Below are 16,811 nucleotides of genomic sequence, written 5' to 3'. Positions count from 1 at the left end.
CGGCTAGAGAACAGCGATAGTAAATCAGAACCACTTGCAGAATTGAGTGATAATGATTGGTGGGGGAAATTCCTCATCAGACACTAAAACGATTCTGCGACTGAGCTCAGCGATGGGCCAACTTGGCGCTCTATTTCACATTTCAGTGTTTTTGGTGATTATATTATTGAATTACATTTATTATTATTATTTATCATTATTTATTAACCCCTTCCCCCCCGAGGGTAAAACAAATCTAAACGCCTAAGCACAATTTTGCAACGTTGACCTGTGTTAGTAAAACTGTTCATATCATCACAACTACTTTGTACATCCGGGTGGATTATACCGCATTTTTTTCAGGACAAATTGGGCTTTCATTTGGTGGTAAATAGTAATGGATAGCTCCAAATTTTTTTTTTACTATCAGAGGAAAACTGGCCCAAAATAGTGAAAAAAAAAAAAAAAAAAAAAGTTTTTTTTTATTTAGCTGTGTGTGTCCCGTTGCGACCATAACCTACCTCCATAGAACGACCCAAAATAAATTCTCCAGCTCTTGTCGATCGCAGCGATACCATATATGTGGATGTTATCTGTTGTTTGTACCCGGAGTACAGCCCAGAAACAATAGTGCGCATTTTGTTTTTGTCTTTTTTTGTTTTGTTTTTTGTTTTTTTTGTTTTTTTTTTACCTAAAACACACTGACATTGACACTGATACCAATTTTGTTTTTAAATCCTGACCTTTGATCAAAAAACTAACCCTGGTACTGAACTAGATCAAACCTTGATCTAGGTATTTTTCTTTAATAGTTATTTTATTTTGTAATATTTATTTATCTTTTTTTTTTTTTTTTCTGTACAAACTTTTTTTTATCTCTCTGTCAGGAGTTAGATACAATGTATCTCTCTCCTCCATTCATAGAGAGAGAGAAAAATCAAGGGGGCCGGGCTGCACAGTGACTGATCACTGTGATAGCCAATCAGAGGCCATCACAGCGATCACGTGACTCTGAATCGGGAGTCCCGGGTCCCGATCGTTAGAACGGGACCCGGGGCTCTCAGTGACACCGCAGTCTCTGTGTGGCTCGCTCTCAGCACAAAGACAGGTACGCAAATAGGCGGCCCCATGGGAAAAAAGCCCAGTTCCGTGAGGCCGCATATTTGTGTGCCGTCGGCGTCAAGGGATTAAATTATAATTTATGATTTCGTGTTTCAAGTTTTATCATCCCCGGGATGTTTACTAGACTTTTGTTCGGACAGATTTCAGTGAGTTATTCCTAAGAATTACAGGCCTGCAATTAAAAAAAAAAAACATTTTCATGCAAAAAAAAGTACCGCTTTGAGCACAGAAATACTGACATCATCAGACCGCTAGGGAGGCTACATAACTGACCAAAAATGCAGATTTCCTTTTTTAATTTTTTTTTTTTACTGAGGAATGCGCGTCGCTTATTTCCGCGCCTGTGTGCGAAGTCACATTGTAAATAATGAGTTACATTTTACCTCCATATAAAAAAAAAAAACATAAAAAATGTTTCAGTGTGCAAGAGGCTTAAATGTAATCTGTTGGTTTTCAGCATTTTGAGTCTGTTCTCCTCTCTCTGACTTGATGTTCCAGGCAGCTGCAGATGTTCCCATCTTTTATTAGAGCGTTCAGATCATCTGAATGAAAGATAATTAAAATTCATTAACATGGGAAAAGTATCTTGCAATTATCATATCTCAGTGTTAAGTGGCGTAGCAGGGGAGATAAAAGGACTTACCTGGAAGTCTTCACTTTGTGCATTAAACATGAGCTCCTCTCCTGGAGACGCGCCATCTGCTTCCTTCATCTCCTGTCTGTAGAGTTTATCCACACGCCGTGTCTACAAAGGTCACTGCCTTGAAGTCTTCTCCGGGATTTTTTTTTTTATTATTATTATTTTCTGTGAGAATCCCGTTGGCTAGGCTTCCGCCGAACCTCGCGCACCTGCGATAATGGGCGCCGTGTTCTATGTAATTCAGTCTGCGGCTCGCCGATCGTACGAAGGATCGTGCTTCTAATTCTAAATGTTTTGACGTACAAATTTAGTTTGCGGGAATATTTGTGGTCTGCCAAATCGGCATCAGACTACAGCCAAGCCTCGGATGCTTTTACGCAAGATTCTGCTGTGTGCGCAAAGTTGGAGGATTTCTTGACATATTGCTGGCTACGCTCATTTTTTGTTATTTTTGTTGTTCTCGTTAGCAGTGAGATCAGTTGAAGTGCTACCAGCATTGATCTGTAACTGCAGGAATTGATCTCAAAACAGTGAAAATTTGCCATCTTTTAGGGAACATTTAAAAATGCAAAAACAGAAAAACATTCCTTTTTTGTCTAGGATTCCTCCTAAAAAAAAAATAAATATTGCAATAGATTTCCTAGTATGTGAGGGTGCCTAGGCACTTGTGTTCTGTAGCCTCATAGCTGTATATCTGCCGCATGAGATCTAAGGCTCTGCTGCTTCTGACTGCTAGTTTGTGGAGATTTCCTGATGTCACTACTGCGCTGCTCACTGTTCTCCTTGCTGGAAATGAAGCTGTACCTAACAACCTGCAGTGCAAGGATCTCCCTGTTTCATCCAATTTGTGGATCTGTGCTTCCCCCTCCTCTGTCATTGCTCAACCAGTCATCAGGGAGGCAGCAAAGCCCTGCCTCTACCAAAATGTCCTGCCTCATAGCTTTATATCTGCCGTATGAAATCTAAGGCTCTGCTTCCTCTGCTAGTTTGTGGAGCTTTAATGTGAGATTTCCTGATGTCACTACTGCGTTGCTCACTGTTCTCCTTGCTGGAAATGAAGCTGTACCTAAGGACCTGCAGTGCAAGGATCTCCCTGTTTCATCCAATTTGTGGATCTGTGCTTCCTCCTCCTCTAAAATTGCTCAACCAGTCATCAAGGAGGCAGCCCTGACATGAGGAAGCAAAGCCCTGCCTCTACCAAAATGTCCTGCCTCATAGCTTTATATCTGCCGTATGAAATCTAAGGCTCTGCTTCCTCTGACTGCTAGTTTGTGGAGCTTTAATGTGAGATTTCCTGATGTCACTACTGCGCTGCTCACTGTTCTCCTTGCTGGAAATGAAGCTGTACCTAACAACCTGCAGTGCAAGGATCTCCCTGTTTCATCCAATTTGTGGATCTGTGCTTCCCCCTCCTCTGCCATTGCTCAACCAGTCATCAAGGAGGCAGCCCTGACATGAGGAAGCAAAGCCCTGCCTCTACCAAAATGTCCTGCCTCATAGCTTTATATCTGCCGTATGAGTTCTAAGGCTCTGCTTCCTCTAACTGCTAGTTTGTGGAGCTTTAATGTGAGATTTCCTGATGTCACTACTGCGCTGCTCACTGTTCTCCTTGCTGGAAATTAAGCTGTACCTAAGGACCTGCAGTGCAAGGATCTCCCTGTTGCATCCAATTTGTGGATTTGTGCTTCCTCCTCCTCTGTCATTGCTCAACCAGTCATCAGGGAGGCAGCCCTGACATGAGGAAGCAAAGCCCTGCCTCTACCAAAATGTCCACCTCCACACAGAACAAGAAGTCAGTAATGGGGAAAGGATCAGTTGCAGGGAGACCACAGGCACTGCTGGCGACTAGTCCCTTGTCCTCTGTTTTTGTTTTGTTTTTGGACATGGCTTTCAGAGTTCCTCTAACTGAGCAAGGAAGCGTCCGACATCTCCAGCTCTTCACAAAGACCACTAGGCCAGCCATTCTCCTATGTTTTTAACACAGGGGAACTCTTGAAATAACTCTGGTCTCGGGGAACCCCTGCTAACAATTACTATCTCTACAGCTCGTGGCATATTAATGTGATGTCAGTGGGAGGTATGCTCCTTACTTTGGTGGTCATTGAGAAGAATCCCCTCTTACTGATAGCTTAAAAGATCAATGGTGTCACTGGATATTCATCTGAGAGCCAGAAATTGATTGCTCAAGGAGCCCCCTAGCAACGTCTGGAGTCACCATAGGGTTCCAAGGAACCCTGGTTGAGAAAAGCTGCTCTAGGCTATGAAGTTCCTCTATAGTGCTGTGATCCTCAGGTGTTCCTCTACTCTTGTGGGGGACATTCCCCTGTACTGTTTTGATATAGGAACCAGAAGTGAGGCGCTATCCCTCAGGGACATAACCATGAAAACCCTTTTGTCTTCTTAGGAGAGCGAGGACCGCTGCCGGCCTGTATATTGCTCAAAAGGTAGTGGTAGAGGTGCGCTAGACAGAGATTTTCACTGGTTATCAAAATGTGAACAAAGTCATGACTTGTGCCCAGTTGGTCTGTATTTAGCAGCTCATCACAAAGATGTGCCCCCCCAGGAGAGGAAATACATCAACGTTGAGAAATCCAAGCATAGTATGTGAAAAGGAGCACCAAAGGAATAATCCTTGGGAGTCCAAAGTCTTTATTATTCAACTGGTTACCAGAAGCAGGGCAAAGGACATGCATTTTGGGGCCACATGATGCTCCTTCATCAAGGCTGGGTGAAATGGCAAAATGATAAATGAATTCAGCAAAACTCCTAAGCAGACAGATCTGCAGGCAGAGGATGTTAGAGACAACAGTCAGTTCTGGTATTCCAGTAGTAGTGGTAGGCTACTTCAGCACTGACTGTTGTCTCTAACATCCTCTGCCTGCAGATCTGTCTGCTTTGGAGTAGTTTTGGGTTCATTTATCATTCCATCATTTCCCATAGCCCTCATGAAGGGGAATTGTGAGCTTCCAAAACGCGTGGACTGTCCTGGACTCCTAAGGATTTTTCGTTTGGCGCTTCCTTTGACCTATTATACTTTGCTTTTGTATTGCTGTCTGCTTCTCCTCGTTTTCCAACCATTCCAGGAAGTTGGAGGAATTCTCCCCAACCGCAGTAATTTGTCTGTGTCCCCATTGGATTTTACTTACCTTTACTCAGTGACCACGCAGAAAGTGAGGGCAAAGCTTCCTATTGGAGACAGAGTGCACCCTTTTTTTGGTCTTCCCCCAAAAAGTGTTTTTTTGACAGAGCCCTGTTGATGGGAAATAGTAAAACTTTGATCGGGCTTTTATGATGTTGGTGTCAAGGATGGGGCTCACACAGCACTAAGAACATGGTAGAGGTTGCAGAGCTTCTTCACTGTATCCAAACTCAAAGAAAAAGCGTTGGCTGGACTTTCCTTTAGGGTTTCTTCCCCCAATGTGAAGGGTGAAATCCTTTGTCTACCTTCATGTCATACCCAGCTTACAAGGTGTATGTCAGATTGTGTAGAACAACCTTTCTCAACCTTTTCACCACAGAGAAACACTTGGAATAACTTTCCCGTCTCAGGGAACTCCTAACAATGACTATCTACATCTCGTGATACATTAGTGTGTGGTCAGTAGGAAGAATGTCCCTTACATTGGTGGTCAGTGGGAAGAATGTCCCTTACATTGGGGGTCAGTGGGAAGAATGTCCCTCACATTGGTGGTCAGTGGGAAGAATGTCCCTCACATTGGGGGTCAGTGGGAAGAATGTCCCTTACATTCTGGGTCAGTGGGAAGAATGTCCCTTACATTCTGGGTCAGTGGGAAGAATGTCCCTTACATTCTGGGTCAGTGGGAAGAATGTCCCTTACATTCTGGGTCAGTGGGAAGAATGTCCCTTACATTCTGGGTCAGTGGGAAGAATGTCCCTTACATGCTGGGTCAGTGGGAAGAATGTCTCTTACATTGGGGGGGTCAGTGGGAAGAATGACCCTTACATTGGGGGGGTCAGTGGGAAGAATGACCCTTACATTGGGGGGGTCAGTGGGAAGAATGACCCTTACATTGGGGGTCAGTGGGAAGAATGTCCCTTACATTGGGGGTCAGTGGGAAGAATGTCCCTTACATTGGGGGTCAGTGGGAAGAATGTCCCTTACATTGGTGGTCAGTGGGAAGAATGTCCCTTACATTGGTGGTCAGTGGGAAGAATGTCCCTTACATTGGTGGTCAGTGGGAAGAATGTCCCTTACATTGGGGTCAGTGGGAAGAATGCCCCTTACATTGGGGGTCAGTGGGAAGAATGTCCCTTACATTGGTGATCAGTGGGAAGAATGTCCCTTACATTGGGGGTCAGTGGGAAGAATGTCCCTTACATTGGGGGTCATTGAGAAGAATGTCCCTTACATTGGGGATCAGTGGGAAGAATGTCCCTTACATTGGTGGTCAGTGGGAAGAATGTCCCTTACATTGGGGGTCAGTGGGAAGAATGTCCCTTACATTGGTGGTCAGTGAGAAGACTGTCCCTTACATTGGTGATCAGTGGGAAGAATGTCCCTTACATTGGGGTCAGTGGGAAGAATGTCCCTTACATTGGGGGTCAGTGGGAAGAATGTCCCTTACATTGGGGATCAGTGGGAAGAATGTCCCTTACATTGGTTGTCAGTGGGAAGAATGTCCCTTACATTGGGGGTCAGTGGGAAGAATGTCCCTTACATTGGGGGTCAGTGGGAAGAATGTCCCTTACATTGGGGGTCAGTGGGAAGAATGTCCCTTACATTGGTGGTCAGTGGGAAGTATGTCCCTTACAGATGGCTAAAAAGATCATTGGTGTCAGTGGGAACTTATCTGAGAGGCAGGAAATGCTCAAGGAACCGCTAGCAACCTATAGAAGGAACCCTAGTTGAGAAACCCTGGTCTGGAACAACCTCCACATTGTGTATTTTGTGCCAGAATGGAGATAGTGCTTTGGATTTGGGCGAGCGGTCGTGTTTCTTAGGAGTCAATGCATCCTCGGAGGAAGGGAACAGAGTGACTGGTGGGGGTGCTTTATGAAGAGATCTGTTACTTTGCCCTAAATTAACAAAGGGTAGAGTCTGTTTTAATAACTTCCATAGGCTCAGATCACTGCATTTATAAGTCACTGTCAATGAAAATGCGAGATCAAAGTATCAAGCCTGGAAACTTCATCCTGTGTTTTACAAGTCGGAATTTTTAAAGCATTTCTGAGCTTCCAGGGGGAGGGGGTGGGGACCTGATGTGACACACTGCACAGCAGGAGGCTGAGTGTAATCGGAGACCTGAGTGGGGGAATAGACAATCCTCCCTCTACACAGTCTCTTATGGAAACATGCACAGCCGAGGCTGCCTCTCATTTGCTGTGTGCTTTTCATATTCCATCAGAAAGGGAAGTTATGAAAACCATGTGTGAATGTCAGGAGGTTATTCAACCAGGGTGTATCTAAAATAAGTGACTTGGGAGGGACTTCCTGTCCAGTACTACCATGGCAGACATAGCCCAGCCATCACTTTGTTTACATGAAGCCGTGTACTGAGGGATGTTCATGTCCGGGGATCACAGTTTTTCCATCAGAAGAGCTGATTTCTGAAGCTGGTAAGTCTCTTCTGCCGACAGAAGCCACCTCTTTAACAGGAAATCTTAATGTTGATTGTGATCACTGTGATTGGCCATCACATTGATCACGTGATTGAGAGCCCAGCTCACCAGCTCCTGATCGTCACTGTGTGATGGGCGGACACGACATAAGACCCAACTTCATCCCGCCATACATATGTGTAGGACCAGTGAGGAGGGCTAACCAAGGTGGTGGGGTTCCTCGCCCTGTGAAGGATTAAATGTCATTGTGATTGCTATGAGCAAAGTTTTATCATCACCATACGTGTGAGTACTAATAAAAATAAAATCGATCTTGTGGTTTTTTTTTTTTTGTTTTTTTTTTCTTTGACGGATGAGAATAGTGATCTTTTAAGAAGTGGAGCAGATACAAACCCACTTTTATAGTTTCTATTTTAAAACTGAACTCCAGGCAGATATAAGTCCTTTATAAGGGTGTCATTGGAGCCATAGACGTTCATTGTGAGGGTGTCATTGGAGACCTTGAGGTCTGTTATGAGGGTGGCATTGGAGCAACAGAAGTCCATTATGAGCGTGTCATTGGAGTCATTGAAGTTTATTATGATGGTGGCATTGGAGCAAAATAATCCCATTACAAGCTGGTCATTGGAGCCCTAGAAGCCCATTATGAAGGTGTAATTGGATCCCTTGAGGTCCACTATTAGGGTGTCATTGGAGCTATAGAAGTCCATTATGAGGGAGTCATTGAAGTTTATTACGATGGTGGCATTTGAGCAAAATAATCCCATTACAAGCTGGTCATTGGAGCCATAGAAGCCCATTATGAGAGTGTCATTGGATCCCTTGAGGTCCACTATTAGGGTGTCATTGGAGCTATAGAAGTCCATTATGAGGGAGTCATTGACGTTTATTACGATGGTGGCATTGGAGCAAAATAATCCCATTACAAGCTGGTCATTGGAGCCCTAGAAGCCCATTATGAGGGTGTAATTAGATCCCTTGAGGTCCACTATTAGGGTGTCATTGGAGCTATAGAAGTCCATTGTGAGGGTGTCTTTTCAGCCAAGTTTTCTACGAGGGTGGCATTGAAGCAAAAGCAGCCCATTACAAGCTGGTCGTTGGAGTCATAGAAGCCTATTATGAGGGTGTCATTGGAAACCTTGAGGTCATTGGAGCTATAGAAGTCCTTTATGAGGGCATCATTGGAGCAATAGATGTTTGTTATGAGGGTGGTATTGGAGCAATAGAAACCCTTTATGAGCTGGTCATTGGAGCCATAGAAGCCCATTATGAGGGTGTCATTGGAGACCTTGAGGTTCACTATTCGGGTGCCATTGGAGCTATAGAAGCCAATTATGAGGGTGTCATTGGAGCAATAGAAACCCATCATGACCTGGTCATTGAAGCCATAGAAGTTCCACTTTAAATTGTAATGGGGTAGGGTGCAGTTGTTTTCTAGGTGCTTCCAGTCTAGTGATCACAATAATGAATGGTGCAGTCTGGTCAACAGCCGGACATGTACCTAGTGTGAGTACTTACAAGATATTAGGTGACCACCTCTCGTTCCATGTTTTTAGATGTATCTGTGGTCACCATGGTGTCATTAAAGTGTATGTTAACTTTGAAAGGTTGGTTTCTAATTCACTTCGTCCCTCTTTAATCCCTAAGCAATGTCTGCAGTCTGGAAGTGGGCTGTTACAGTCCTAAGATATTCAGTGCTTTTCTCAGCCCAAAGCCGTCCTTTTATAATAATACATATACTAATATTTTTATAGATATAAACACAAGTTAGTTTTTCACTTGTATTCTCTTCAGATACGTGAATTTGTGATCGTCGTTACGCAGACTGCCTTAATGCATCCATTGCTTTGACTTTACATTCATAAAACGTTGAGGTTGGTCCAGTAAAAGACATTGTAAACCGTTATTGGTCACCCATAAACCAGAATATAACCATGTCTACGTCCTTAAAACCAAAGTGAATTTAATTGTATTTTACTTGTTTGTTCATAAATGTAGGAAGCTGTTATCTACAGTATATAGGTAGCAATCTTCCTTTGTTTTTCATGTATATTTGTCTGTTTTTTTATTTTATTACATATATTTGCTAAATATCAGAGAAAGCGTCCATTGTGAGTTTTTGGCCATTGTTTGATGTCACAAGGAAGGATCTTGCCCTGAAAGTAGAGATCCATTTTAAGGGTGTCATTGGATCCATAGAAGTCCATTATAAGGGTGTCATTGGAGCAATATAAGCCCATTATGAAGGGTGTCTTTGGAGCCATGGAAGTCCATTATACGTGTGTCATTGGAGCCATTTACTTCCATTATGAAGGTGTCTTTGAAGCCATGGAAGTCTATTATGAGGGGGTAATTTGAGCCATGGAGGTCCATTATGAGGGTGTCATTTTAGAAATAGAAGCCCTTTATAAGGGTGTCATTGGAGCAATAGAAGCTCATTATAAGGGTGTCATTGGAGCAATAGAAACCATTATAAGGGTGTCATTGGAGCAATAGAAGACCATTATAAGGGTGTCATTGGAGTAATAGAAGACCATTATAAGGGTGTCATTGGAGCAATAGAAGACCATTATAAGGGTGTCATTGGAGCCATGGATGTCCGTTATGTGGGGGTCATTGGAGCCATGGAAGTCCGTTATGTGGGGGTCATTAGAGCCATGGAAGTCCATTATGTGGGGGTCATTAGAGCCATGGAAGTCCATTATGTGGGGGTCATTAGAGCCATGGAAGTCCATTATGTGGGGGTTCTTTTGATCCATGGAAGTCCATTATGAAGAGGTCATTTGGGCCATGGAAGTCCATTATGAAGAGGTCATTTGGGCCATGGAAGTCCATTATGAGGATGTCATTGGAGCAGTGGAAGCCCGTTAGTGGAGGTAATTTGGCCAATAGAAGTTCTGTATGAGGATGTCATTGGAGCAGTAGAAGCCCATTATGAGGATGTCATTGGAGCAGTAGAAGCCCATTATGAGGGTGTCATTTAGGAAATAGAAGCCCTTTATAAGGGTGTCATTGGAGCCATGGAGGTCCATTATAAGGGAGTAATTTGAGCCATGGAGGTCCATTATGTGGTGATCATTGGAGCCATGGAGGTCCATTATGTGGTGATCATTGGAGCCATGGAGGTCCATTATGTGGGGATCATTGGAGCCATGGAGGTCCATTATGTGGGGATCATTGGAGCCATGGAGGTCCATTATGTGGGGATCATTGGGCAATGGAAGTCCATTATGAAGAGGTCATTTGGGCCATGGAAGTCCATTATGAGGATGTCATTGGAGCAGTGGAAGCCCATTAGTAGAGGTAATTTGGGCAATAGAAGTTCTGTCTGAGGATGTCATTGGAGCAATAGAAGTTCATTGAAAGGGTGTCATTGATGCAATCGGAAGTCCATTACGAAGGTTTCATTTAAGCACTCTGGATAAACACTAAAATGCAGATTGTCCATGTCTTCATCTATTAATGCCAAGTCTAGGTTCAATCCAGTGTAGGTCCCTGGACCTGTTGACGTCCATAGGAAGCCTAATAGATGGGAGGGTGAACGTTCTGCCACACGGTCCTAGACCGTTGACATAAAACTGGTAGATGTAGAATTTAATGTAACTCTAGTAACCCCATTGCCCTTTAGTGGATGTTCCATTGAAATCTTTTACAGAGAGAATTTTTTTCCAGTCCTTTGAGCTGTTGAGGGGTATAGAAATGTTTTAAGCCGAGGCTCATGGTAAGTTCTACCTTGGAAATGTTTTAGGCTAGATCAGGATAAGGGCTCATGTATGCACAAAATGGAGGGTGTGTCCACGCCTTTTACTTCACTGTATTTGACAATGCTTAATCATATGACCTTACAATAGAACTGTGACCAGATTATTGACGTTCAAATATTTACGTATTCTTGAGCAGTAAATGGGTTTTCAGACACATCCTCAGTGACCTCTGTAGTTGCCGGCACTGTGGAGCAGTTCATCCTGAAACAAGATTCAGTGAAGACTTACAAGTCTGGTCTCTGCACTCTGCTCTTTCCTCTCACTGTGCGTCCGCTCTGTGTTTATATTACAGATTGGAAAGCTGTCAGACTGCCATCTTCCAGCTGGGAGGGGAGAACAAAACCATCTAACAAGAAAAAACAACATTGAAAATATTTTTTCTCAGAACATTGAGGATGAATCGCTCCATGGTAACTACATTTCAAAATGTCCATAGCCTGGCCACAGTTTTACCCTACAGCAAACCTGTTTTTTGTCCAACAAGATCACTTTAATGCACCCTTACCCAGCAACACGTACCTCCACCCCATGACTGCTCCATTCAGCCGTTGCGAGTGCGAAAAGTAACCGGGACCCTATCAGGTAGAGAGGGGCATGAAACTCCTCTTCCTCCATGTGACAACACTGGCCCTCAGTGATTGGCCTGTCACATGTAGGCAGGTGGGAGAGTCCTCCACCCTGTATCCCTATTTCCTCCTTCCTCGGTCCTGGCGGTGGATCACATGGACAGTAGAGAAGGAGGACGGTCTGGTTAGGATGCTGGAAAAGGGGCATTAAAGAGACCCTTTTGCTTTGCCCTCCACAAATGAGCATATTTGCTTTAAAGCTGAACTCCAGGCATCAAGCGAATGACATATCTGAGATGTATATATGTGACCTGTTGTATCTGCCAAAGAACTTTACAATTCTGTTCGGTCGGCCTTGTGATCCAGACTTCCTTTCAGATAGCACAGCCGTGCCCCGGACCACCAAACAGACACTGCAGTCAAAATATAAATCAATAATAAGTTTGAGAGGAAGACGGCCACGGCTTGAAAATGTTGTCGCCTGGCTGCCTTGATGTTTTATGCAATATTTTATAAATGACTATTTAGGCCAGTGGATCAGAGTAACCAGAATTTTCAGAGGGTCAGCATAAGTAGCTGCCATGTTACTTTACAGGACCCAGCCCGCAGGCTGTGATTGGACATTGTAGGAGCAGCACACTGATCACGCTGGGCTCTCCTCTCAGCGTGTTCACAGAGCTGGACTTGACCACAAAGTGCAAACTAACAGCCCTGATTGGCTCAGAGTACGCCCCGCCCTTCCCTGCAGAGCATTGCTGGATTCTGATATCAGGATCTATTCAGGTACTTATTCTAGCTGTAGGTATAATTTAACCCCTTCCCGTCTGGCCGCTGTATATAAACGGCCGGACGGTGGCAGTCCAGGGGTGGGTTGCCGTTCATAAATGGCGCCCGCCATATTGGATTGTGAATGCTCCCTGGGAGCGTGCGGCACTGCAATCCGGTGCCCGCTGTGTCCTCTATTTATAAACGGCCTCCCTGTCCCTTGCTTGTGCGCTCTCCCTGGGAGCACGCAGCACCGCGATACGGTGCCCGCTGTGTCTGGAGGACACATCGGAACACCAATCACTGTACGGGACCTCTGTGTGAGGTCCCAATCATGTGATCACTGACTGGCCAATCAGTGATCACATGAAAAGTAGTAAGCAAGATGTCACTTCTGACATCATTGCTTACTACATGTGAAATCTGTGAATGATCTCAGAGATCACGTGGTACAGGGCTATTCACAACAGTCTTGTACCATGTGACCAATCACAGCTCTCACAGTATTTCTCAATGGCTGCAGGAATGCAGCCAGAGAGGAGAAATGATTGCTTTTACAGCCTTTATGGGTGTAAAAGCAATCGGTGTAAAAAAAAAAATCTTCATCACCCCCCACAAGTAGTACAGTGTCACTATGGTGATACTGCACTGCTAGGGTGACGGTATGTAAAAAAAACAAAAAAAAAAAACATAATTAACATAAAAAAATAAAAATGTAAAAAGCATTTTTTGAAAAATTATAATTTTTGGTTATAAACTAATTTGGGTTATTTTTTTTTTACTAAAAAGATAACTGGATACATTTTGGCCAAGATTTATGAAGAAAGATTATTTATTTGCAAAATTTTATAAGAAAAACACTTTTTTCAAAAATTTTGGACTTTCATTTATATAGCAAAAACAAAAATCCCAGCGGTGAATAAATACCACCAAAATAAAGCTTTATCTGTCAAAAAAATGCTACAATATTCATTTGGGTACAGTGTTGCATGACCGCGCAATTGTCATCCAAAGTGTGATAGCGCTGAACGCTGAAAATTGACCTGCACAGGAAGAAGGTGAAAGTGTCCGGACTGGAAGTGGTTAATTTAGGGTTTCTCTTTAACCTCTTCACGCAAATTTGCGGCCTCTCTGTGGCTGGACCTTGACGCTGAGCAGTCGCATATTTGTGTACCATTTATTAAACAAACGTGCTGAGAGCCTGCGCCTTGCATGCTTCCCAGCACGTGTCAGCGTCCCATGGAAAGGTCCCGATCTCTCCTTGTTGCGCTCGGGACCTTTTCCGATCATGTGACAGCCAATCACGGCGGTCACATAATCTTAAACCCCGTTCCTTCGGCGTGAAGGAATTAAATCTGCCTAGAGATCACTTTTAAAATGACCGTCAGGTAAAAAAACCAAAAAAACACTTCCCTGTAAAAGAAAGGAATACATTCTTCTCCAGAAGTGGTTCCATTGAGGAGAAATCCTCCTCTGAAGTCTAAGAAACCAACAGTTTTGGGATCGTTGATCTTCTGGTCTGCCCTCTGCTCTCCGTGGTTCCTCTCATCTACCTCCAGGTCCCTGTTGTGTTCTAAAGTGACGTCGGTGGGAGGAACAAGTAATCTCCGTGGGGTTGGGGTGCATTGGACATTCCCGGAGGTGTCAGGTTCTCAACAGACTTCTGAGGAAGCTTCCTCCAATGGTTTGACGTTCATAGACAGACAACGGGAGAAGTATCTTTTCTTTACAGGGAAAGCTTTGTTTTCAAACTAACAGGGTTGCGGCAAAGTCGGGGTTGGCAACCCGTCGGTCAGGTGACTGGTAGATCACGCCCTTGGCTTGGTGACCCGCCATCTGCAGATCCTTGCACTTAGTGGAGGCATATGGAAGCAGTGGGACCGCACTGGCCGTGGAGAGAGCAGCCGGCCCCATCGGCCAATACCTCTTCTACGGTTCCAGCTGGAGTGATATCAGTTGTACTCCTCCTCTCTGTACCTCTGCCTTAGTAAGGATAGAAAGAGGCGGAGTGCAGTTGATATCGCTCCGTCTGGGTGGGAGTGCAGCTGGATCCTTGCCAGCAGCAGCTGCAAGAGACAAAGTGGACTCGTCTCCTGTATTATTCTTGTTCAGGTCAGTATGTTTACACCAGGGGTGCCAAACTGGCGGTCCTCCAGCTGTTGCGGAAAAGTCCCATCATGCCTCTGCCTTTGGGAGTCATGCTTGTAACTGTCAATCTTGCAATGCCTCATGGGACTTGTAATTTGGCAACAGCTTGAGGGCCGCCAGTTTGACACCCGTGCCTTACACAAAACAATTGTAGGGGACTCAGGGCAGTAAGGTCTCTAAGTTTGAAGGGGCGGTAAAACACCATAGTTGAGCTATGTTCTACCGCATTTCTCCACATGTCACAGCCACAGTAGGGATTATACACCCCGTCACGCTTGGTGGGTGTAGCGTTTGACAAGCGTGACCAATTCAAGTGCTTACATTGACCAAAGGGTTAAAGCAGGCAGTGAGGCGGTATATTGCCTCCTCACCACCTGCTTTAACCCTTTGGACCACACACTAGCATGCAGCAACCACGTGCATTGCACACGGTTGTGGGGCGCTTACACAGAGGCCCCATTCACTTGACTGGGCCACAATCACCCACCGAGAGTGACTGGGTATAATTCCTGCTGAAAAGCAGCATTTCTGCAGTATATCCTGGACATTCAGGCCTAAACTGCTGAGGAGATCTTAAATCACCGATTAGCTTGAGATTATTCCCTTGTCAGCAAATGTTTCATTTGTAGCCTATTGAAATTTATTGGCATTGAAAGTGAAAGAAAAGCCGATGGGTAAATCCCAAGCTACTAAGCAATTAAACATCTCCTGTGTAGTTATGCAGTGTGGTGCATGTGGATTGGGAACACCCACAACACAACTGTGAATACTGAAGATGTGCTGCTCGTTTCATGATCCCTACAAGAATAGAATCCTTGGCCTGTATGATCGAATATTCCCAACACATACAGTCAGGTCCATAAATATTGGGACATAAACACAATTCTAACATTTTTGGCTCTATACACCACAATGGATTTGAAATGAAACCAACAAGATGTACTTTAACTGCAGACTGTCAGCTTTAATTTGAGGGTATTTACATCCAAATCAGGTGAACGGTGTAGGAATTACAACAATTTGCATATGTGCCTCCCACTTGTTAAGGGACCAAAAGTAATGGGACAGAATAATAATCATAAATCAAACTTTCACTTTTTAATACTTGGTTGCAAATCCTTTGCAGTCAATGACAGCCGGAAGTGTGGAACGCATAGACATCAGCAGACGCTGGGTGTCATCCCTGGTGATGCTCTGCCAGGCCTCTACTGCAACTGTCTTCAGTTCCTGCTTGTTCTTGGGGCATTTTCCCTTCAGTTTTGTCTTCAGCAAGTGAAATGCTCAATCGGATTCAGGTCAGGTGATGGACTTGGCCATTGCAGAACATTCCACTTCTTTGGTTGCTTTTGCAGTCTGCTTTGGGTCATTGTCCATCTGCACTGTGAAGCGTCCAATGAGTTGTGAAGCATTTGGCTGAATATGAGCCGATAATATTCCCGAAACACTTCACAATTCATCCGGCTGCTTCTGTCAGCAGTCACATCATCAATAAATACAAGAGAAGCAGTTCCATTGGCAGCCATACATGCCCACGCCATGACACTACCACCACCATGATCACTGATGAGGTGGTATTCTTAGGACCATGAGCAGTTCCTTCTCCATCCTCTTCTCTTCCCATCACTCTGGTACAAGTTGATGTCGGTCTCATCTGTCCATAGGATGTTGTTCCAGAACTGTGAAGGCTTTTTTACATGTCGTTTGGCAAACTCTAATCTGGCCTTCCTGTTTTTGAGGCTCACCAATGGTTTCCATCTTGTGGTGAACCCTCTGTATTCACTCTGGTGAAGTCTTCTCTTGATTGGTGACTTTGACACACATACACCTACCTCCTGGAGGGTGTTCTTGATCTGGCCAACTGTTGTGAAGGGTGTTTTCTTCACCAGGGAAAGAATTCTTCGCTCATCCACCACAGTTGTTTTCCGTGGTCTTCCGGGTCTTTTGGTGTTGCTGAGCTCACCGGTGCGTTCCTTCTTTTTAAGAATGTTCCAAATAGGTGTTTTGGCCACACCTAATGTTTTTGCTATCTCTCTGATGGGTTTGTTTTGTTTTTTCAGCCTAATGATGGCTTCACTGATAGTGACAGCTCTTTGGATCTCATCTTGAGAGTTGACAGCAACAGATTCCAAATGCAAATAGCACACTTGAAATGAACTCTGGACCTTTTATCTGCTCATTGTAATTGGGATAATGAGGGAATAACACACACCTGGCCATGGAACAGCTGAGAAGCCAATTGTCCCATTA

The 16,811-nt window shown here is 44.3% G+C and overlaps 1 protein-coding gene across 1 annotated transcript in view; it reads left to right on the top strand.

The window, feature by feature from the left end:
- Window positions 1-16,811, top strand: part of LOC149431416 (uncharacterized) — a 75,107-nt gene that overhangs the window by 46,389 nt on the left and 11,907 nt on the right. The gene's annotated exons all lie outside the window — the stretch shown is intronic.

This window comes from Staurois parvus, unplaced genomic scaffold, assembly GCF_062004578.1.
Source record: "Staurois parvus isolate SC_StPar_1 unplaced genomic scaffold, SC_StPar_1.0 ptg002274l, whole genome shotgun sequence".
NCBI classification, from domain to species: domain Eukaryota; kingdom Metazoa; phylum Chordata; class Amphibia; order Anura; family Ranidae; genus Staurois; species Staurois parvus.
This window is presented reverse-complemented; position numbering and strand designations above follow the sequence as displayed.